We start from the raw sequence: 8,590 nt of genomic DNA on the forward strand, positions 1-8,590 counted from the left end.
AATGAAATAATAAATCTAAATCTAATAATAAACAAGTGATCAAAGAACAAACAGCACTTCATTAAATGAGGGGAGTGATGACGAAAGGGAAGCAGGTGTGGCAGCTACAAAAGAGACCAGGTGGTGCAGACAACTGGGAAAGCAATCTGGATACTACAAAATAAAACAGGAAAATACAACGCTAGAACAAATACACAAAACAGAAAATCAAAAACGATTATTGAAACCACATGTTTTGAATAGGAAACCCCATCTTGCTGCTGTGAATAGGGAGACAAGGTTACTGCATTTATTCCAGAATCTTAGAGGATGTCCTGCATTTTGAATGGTTGGATGGTGCCAGAAGAAGTGGTTTGCCCAGGAGGCCATGTAGCATATGGGACTTTCAAACCCACAAAAATCAACTACAACCCAAACAAAACTATGAGAGCTACAGAACCGCCACCAACAAAATAACCAGCACCACCAGGTTGATTAGATTAGGTCAGGCTGGAGTCCTCCTGGACTATGATGATTAGAGTGGATATTGTGATGCCAAGTACAAGTAGGGAACAGGTAGAGATATGCTTTAGAGAAAGAAGAGGAATGAAAGTCAACGGAAACAAGAGAATATATGAGACAAAGAGAGGTGGAGAAATAAAGCAAAGAAAGAGCAAAGATCCTGAACACATGAGTTAAGGTACCTTGGGTCAACCATCCAAAGCAACAGGCACTGTACAGAAGTGAAATAGAGTACAAACACGGTAGAGTACATGGAGATAAATCAGAAAATTTATGAAAGAAACAGCAGCACAAGTGAAGATGAGACTTGGTGAGATTATCTAGATTTGTTGACCACACAGCCATGGTGTGAATCTTCTGTTCCATCACATCCCAATGGTGCTTCATTGGACTGAGATCTGGTGACTGTGGGGGGTATGGGAATGCTGTGAACTCTCACTCAGGATGGAGATGATCACCAACAACCCATCTGCCTCAAGCTTCGACTTGTTGTGTGTTCAGAGTTGATATTCTGCATACCGGGATTGTAACAAGTTGTTTTTTAAGCTATTGTTGTCTCTCTATCATCTCGCACCAGTTCACACCCATTCTACTTTCACTTCTGAAATTTCCTTCCACACAACTGCAGCCCACTGGATATTTTCTCTTTCCCAGTCCGTTCTCTGTTAACCTGTGAGATGAATGTGCATAAAAATCCCAGGATATCAGCAGCTTCTGAAATACTCAGACCAGGATGTCTGCAACGTTTAAAGTCAGTGAAATTCCCCTTCTTCACCATGCTGCTACTCGATTTGAGCAAGTCGACTTCACCACATTGAATCTGTTGAGTTCCTGCCATGTAATTGGCTGAGTTAATATTTGCGTTGTAAAAGCAGTTAAAGACATATACAGTATGTTTGAGACTCTTTAAGTGAAAAAGCTAAGGCCTCTTGTGACACTCGCTTAGAAGAAGCCAGTGCCACCTTTTCTTCATTTGGTGTCATTTTGGGATTAAAAATATATAACCTGTGACAGATAGGACACTCCTACTATAAATGCTCACAGTTTGCTTGAGTGCAGCTACAAAACCAAGATTCCTAATACACACTAGGCCTGCAAGCTTGAGAATTAGGTTTGAATTAAATGCCTCAATGTTTGAATTGAGTTTTAATTTTACGCTACTCTCGCCCAAATTAAAGTAAAAGCTTAGAAATTACAGCTTTGTGTTATGTTAAAACCCTTTTTAGTGGTTCCAGTGTCATTGCACAAATGCATGATATTCTTTTTGCAATTCTTGTTCTTCTGCAATGACTCCCTGAATTCTAAAACAATGATTTCATGAAATAGGTTTTCTCCCTATTTGCACATTGCCAGGTTCAAAATATTACTAATAAATCTTCACGAAGGTTACCCAGCTCTTGCTTCACTTGGTGAAAAAGAAAAGGGTTGAATTCTAATTTTTCAAGACTATATGAGAGCTGCTCTTGCTGTGGCAAAAGCTTCAAAATGCTGCTTGCTTAAAGTGATTTTGTGTCCAACGTTGTATCTGCACATCTGTTTTATGCCTCTATTGTTGGTTTCTTGAATGTTTGTCTTCAGCGTAATTTAGTTAAGAAGTGTCACATCTGCCTCTATCAGTTCTGATATTATTCATGGTAATAAAGGCACAGGCCTCCTTTTAAACATGCAGCTCTCATTTTTAGAGAAGCAGACAATTCGAAGGGCGTCACCGCTGTTGTCAGATTAAAGCAAATGCTGTCAAGATGAATGGATCCAGGCTCCCGTTACTAGAAAGATGGGCTTTAACCCAATTAGTTGACTTAGGACTGTGAAGTGTCATCACAAAGGGTGATTATGATTAATAATGTCGAGGCAGCAGTGCATTGCAGATGGCAAGAATTGAAACTAAATCAGGAAGTGAGAGAGGCAAAGTAGGGTATGTTGTATGTTTCAAGCTGGAAGACTTTCTGAAAAACTCTGAGTCTTCCCCTACTACAGCATATCAGCGTTTCTCCAAGTGCATTAATGTGAAATTTCACTAAAAAACAATCCATACTGGATCTGATTGCTTGTAAAAATACTTTTCCTTGCAAAAACTTTGTTAAAATATGCAAAAATTGATAATCTATGTTTACCATTTCATTTTTTGGAAAGATTTTGCTTATAAAATTGCCAAAGTTCCCTTCAATGCTATTTAGTGGAATTATTCTCTGTCTCGTTAAATGTAAGAACAAGAATTTGCATTGCAGGAGGTGTCAAATTCTGATGGCCCAAATTTTCTTGCCACAAAGCACAACTTAATACCTGCGTGGATGGACAGAAAAGCAATTGTAAAGAAAATTAAATCTGCTTTTATTTAGCCACAGTGTTATGTATTTTCGTCTTATGCAGCAGAACAGAGAGTATCTGCATTGAGTAACAAAACTCAATGGTATCTAGATTCAATATTTAATTAATCACAATGAAACACAATGGGTCTAGGTAAGCAATATTATAATCATACAGAGTAATGAACTAATTGTGCATCTCACATCATTGTACACAAATGTAACTGCAGATGAATGCAAATATTTGGCAGAATTATCCCACAAAATCTGATGTTACTTACAAAGGTGGTTTCTATTGGCTAAACATGCTTTGATTGATAAAGGTGACATGGCATTAGCTAAACATTACAACAGAAAAAAGCAGCAGCCCTTGGCATAACATACAGATACGTCTAAATAAAAAAAATACAATAATGCATGGTCATTTCAGAAAGTGAAACTCATATATTTTGTAGAATAATTACACATAGAGTGATATATTCCAAGCCTTTGTTTCCTGTAACCTTGATGATTATGGCTTAAGAAAACTCAAAACTCAGTGTCTCTGTGAAAAAGTTCATTTTTGAACACTCGTGGTGTCACACCCTACTTAGCTAATTAACCTAAGACACCTGCAAAGGTTTCTTGAGCATTTAAATGGTCTTTCGGTCTGGGTCAGCAGGCTACACAGTTATGGGGAAGACTGCTGACTGGACTGATGTCCAGAAGACAGTCATCAAAACCCTTTACATGGAGGGTACGCCACAAAAGGTCATTGCTGAAGAAGCTGGTTGTTCACAGAGTTCTGAATCCAAGCATATTATAGACAATTGAGTGGAAGGAAGAAGTGTGGTAGGAAAAGGTGCACCAGCAGCAGCCTTTGTCAAGTGACAATATTGCACTTTTACACAATATTCTAAGTTTTTTAGATGTACCTGTATTGCACCTGACAATTAATGCTCTCCGTCATTTATCTATTGTCTTTACCTGTGTATCCTTGCTGGGTCGCAGTATCTCCAGCGATCATTGGGCAGGAAGCAAGCTACACCCTGGACAGCAAGCCAGTCCTTCACAAAGATGGCAGACATTAATTAAATATGCTACACTCAACAAATGCACCTCTGCATTAGCTAAACAAGCAGCAACTGACAAAGATTACCCGCATTAACTCAACGTGCCTGTGAGGGACCAAGTCGGAAAGCAGGAGGAGTCACTGAAATTATCAGAAAAAGAGTGTTTTTTTACGTTAACCCAAAAAGTTATAACTGCAAAAATGACAACTGAGCTCATAACAGAGATCAAATAAGCAAAAGTAAACACAGGCAAAAAATGTGAGCAAACCAACTGACTGCACAAACAAACACAACTGACCTGTTAAGAAATGACGCACAAGGGTATATATGTTAGTTGATCAGACCATTACAACACAATAGGGGTAACTAAAGAATACAAACACCAACTACAAGAAACAACACAGTACAGTAAAGTTTGTTGCTAAATTGAACACTAAAGAAAGAAATGAAAACCACCGAACCTTAAATACAAAGCTTTAGTTATATACAAAAGAGCAACTCCAGCAGGAGTTGGTGGTGCAGTCCAATTTTCCAACAGGTATTTAGGTGGTCTAAGCCCTGGCCATCAGCTTTTGTCTGGCCAAGCTCCCAGGGATCATAGAAGGTAAAAACTGGTAAGAGAAACAAGAATTAGCAATAATTACAAATCAAAAGATCAAAATGAGTAGATAAAAATACATCTGAACCAAATGTGCACCTTACAAGTTGAACACATTTAAAACACCTCAATAAAACCTTGTTGCAAACTAAAGTGTATCATTGTGTTTGAATGAATGAACAATGAGGGTGCATGAGAGTTACTCAACTTTACTGGAGCGTGGCTATGGATTTGGTCATCACAATGCCATAACTGACAAACATGGATAGCACAGCAAAACATGCAGTGAATAAAATAGATGACTTAGCATTAGCTAAACATGCTACACCCAATAAATGTGTCTTGGATATGTGCCTAGGATGCTATAACTAACCAATTTGACCAAGTATTACCTAAACATGGTAAATGACAAAAATCAATTCAATTTTGTTAATTTATGTCACGCCAAATTACAACACATCATCTCAAGGCACTTTACAAAATCAATTCAATTGGATCATAGAGTTACAGAGAAGTCAGGTACATACATTCCAGTTGATCCTAGTTATCAAACAATCCAGTCAAATTCAGTTTATTATTCAAATTGGTTAAAACGTTTTATATCTAAGGAAACTCAGCAGATTGCATTGAGTCACTGACTTGCATCATTGACTCCTCCTGGATGAGCACATAGCAACAGTGGACAGTCACTTGCATTGTGTCGTTGACTTTGCAGCAACCCCTCGTACCAAGCATGCATGTAGCAACAGCGGGAAGGGAAACAACCCTTTTAACAGGAAGAAGCCTACAGCAGAACCGTGCTCAGTGTGAGCAGCCTTCTGCTAGAGAGCAATGTAGAGAGCAATGACTTAGCTGTCAAAGGAGAGCTGGGATATTGAGGAGTTGGTGATCTGGTGAGTTGTGCCAACAAGTTGTGCCTCTATCTTATTACTGTTGAGCTGAAGAAAATTGCTTTTTATCCAGTTCTTAATCTCATCTAGGCAGGCAGCAACATGTGACAGGGCTATGGAAGGGTTGGGAGCAGTTCTGATGTATAAAAGTGTGTCACCAGCGTAGCAGTGGAATGACAGATTGTGCCTGCTGATGACACAACCAAGTGGAAGCATGTAGGTGACAAAATGCAGGGGGCCCATGACTGTTCCTTGGGGGACACTAAACGTAACAGGGAGGGGTCTGGACTTACATGATTCAATAAAACATATTTGGTTCTGTCAGAGAGGTATGATTTGAACCACGCTAAGGTGCTGCCTGACAGTCCGGCAGTGTTAGAGAGGCTGTCTAGGAGGAGAGCATGGTCCATTGTGTCAAAATCAGCTGACAGATTGAGGAAAATGGGGAGTGATGGTGATCCAACATCAGTGGCCATCAGCAAGTCATTTGTCACCATAAGCAAAGCTGTTTCTGTGCTATGTCCTGAACGAAAACCTGACTGGAACTTTTTAAACAAGTTGTTGTTCTTCAGATGGAGTTGGAACTGAGAGGAAACAACTTTCTCGAGGACCTTGAACAAAGATAGCACGGTTGGAAATAGGCCTATAGTTCACAAGTTCATCTGGATCCAGGCTAGGCTTTTTGAATACAGGGCAGATGATGGCTGCTTTCAGCACAGTTGGGATTCGCACAGATCGAAGAGCGAAATTTAAAAAATTGGGTGATGATTGGACTAACAATGGAAATCAGCGATTTCAACAAAGCCTTTGGAATGGGATTTAAGATAGATGATGAAGCTTTCATTGCCTGCAAGATTTCCTCAATGTGGATGCGTTGGACCTCAGTGAACATTAGGAAAGATGGCAGAGTCCCAGATAAAGGTTTCAAGGCAGGGGGAGACACAGAAGAATAATCTATTAAGGAGAAGTGGATCTTGCTAACTTTTACTCTGAAAAAGTTAATAAGAGGGGTGCATTGCTCCTCAGTTGTTGTTGTATTGGTACGAGGCACCTGTGGCTTCAACAGAGAGTTTATTGTTGAGAAAAGCTGCTTGGGGTTTCCAACATTTTTATTAAATCAGGCTGGAACAAAATTTAGAGTGCAAATCCTTTTGTTTGGCGTAAGCCTTCTGATGAGAACGGAAAGCAAGCTTGTGCACTGTGAGTCCAGACTGTCTATAACGACGTTCCAGGACTCGGCTGGCCGTTTTCATCTGCCACAGTTCCTTAGTGAACCAGGGTGCAGAGCATTCAAAACTGACCTCACGTGACCTAATAGGGGCATGGAGGTCAAAAATAGCGCTCAGGGAGGAGTTATAATGCATCACTAGTTCATCCACTGTTGCAGGAATGTGACTGAAGGTACATTGGAGGTCAGTGGTCAAGGTGGTGAGGTCAATATGTCTCCAGTTGCGGAAAGATATTTGCGAATGTCAAATGCATGGACTAGATTTCCAGCATTACTCCTGGACAAGATATTTCTAATTTTGGAAGTATTCCGAAGGTGAAAGAAGGTAATCCTAGAAACCTGTTTAATATGGCATTTACCCTACCGGTCAAAAGTTTTAGATACGCTTTCTTACTTAATGGGTCTCTTTATTAACATGACAATTTACATTGTAGATTCTTACCAAAGGCAACAAAACTGTGAATGAACACATGAAATTATACAGTAAACAAAAAGTGTGAAATAAACATTTTTATTTTTCAGATTTTTCAGAATAGCCATCCTTTGCTTTGATTACTTTGCTCTCTTGACATTCGCTCCATGAGCTTCATGAGGTGATCGCCTGAAATGGTTTTCCAAAAAGTCTTGAAAGAACTTCCCAGAGGTTCACTGAGAGATAGTCAAAGGTTAATATTTCAGTTTCACAGCAAAGGCTGGCTACTTTAAGGAATATAAAACATAAAACATATTTAAAGTTCTTTTACAACTTTCCATTTGCTACATAATTCCATAATTCCAGTGAAGAGAATTGGCCCAAGCACTGAACCCTGTGTTACTTCACAATTAACCCTGGAGTTTGAAGATGATTTATCATTTACATGAACAAACTGGAATGTGTCAGACAAATAAGATTTAAACCAGCCTAGTGCTGTTCCCCTGATCCCTACAGCATATTCCAGCCTCTGTGAGAGAATATTTTGATCGACTGTATCAAATGCAGCACTGAGATCTAACAGAACCAGAACAGACACAAGTCCATTATCTGAGGCCATAGGAATATCATTAGTGACTTTCAGCAGAGCTGTTTCAGTGCTATGATGAGCTCTGAAACCTGACTGAAACTCTTCAAACAGGTCATTGCTGTATAAATGCTCACACATTTGATTAGCAACTATTTTCTCAAGAATCTTAGATAAGAATGGAAGATTGGATATAGGTCTGTATTAAATCATCTTGTTCAGGCGAAGATTTATTAAGTGAAGGTTTAATTACAGCTACCTTAAAAGCATGTGGTTCATAACCATTTACTAAGAATAAATCAATCATATCTGATTGCTGGTAATTCAAGAAAATACATCCTTAAATAATTTGGTTAGGGTTGGGTCTAACATACAAGTTTAAATGAAGCTAATATTTTTGAAATCTCAGAAAGCTCCACTGGATCAAAGCAGTCCAAACACAGATCAGGTTCTACAGTCACTTCCAATGCTTTCTCACTTACTAAGGATGAAGGAATCATTTTTGGGACTTTGCCAATGATTTTAGTTTTAATAGAATTAATTTTATTTATAAAGAATCCCATAAAGTCAGAGAGCTAAGGGAATGGATGGCTTAACAAAGGTGTGTCTCTGTGTGTGTTTGGCAACTGTACTAAAAACTAACCCAGGATTATTCTTATTCTCTCCTGTCCGGCAGAGTAGCGCTCAGAATTGTTCTCTGAGTGCCAAGAAAAAGCCTAACAGATTTACTTTCACAAGTGGAGCATTATAGCTAACACTTTAAAGCTCTGATATTTATAAAAGAAACTTTATTAGAAACTGCTTTGGGATTATTTCAGTTGTTACGGACACGGAGACAGAAATTAAAAGAAGAAAATAAGTAGCACGAAAGAGAGAGGTGGGGCAAAATGGAAAAGGGAGAGAAGGAGGAAAGAATGAAGGAGAGAAAGAAGGATGAAGAGATTACAAGATAACACACTGCTTACTTCTACACCTGCAGAACATTCATAATAAAAGCTTTTTTACCAAAATGTGCAC

This window comes from Girardinichthys multiradiatus, chromosome 8 (assembly GCF_021462225.1).
Source record: "Girardinichthys multiradiatus isolate DD_20200921_A chromosome 8, DD_fGirMul_XY1, whole genome shotgun sequence".
Taxonomy (NCBI): Eukaryota; Metazoa; Chordata; class Actinopteri; order Cyprinodontiformes; family Goodeidae; genus Girardinichthys; species Girardinichthys multiradiatus.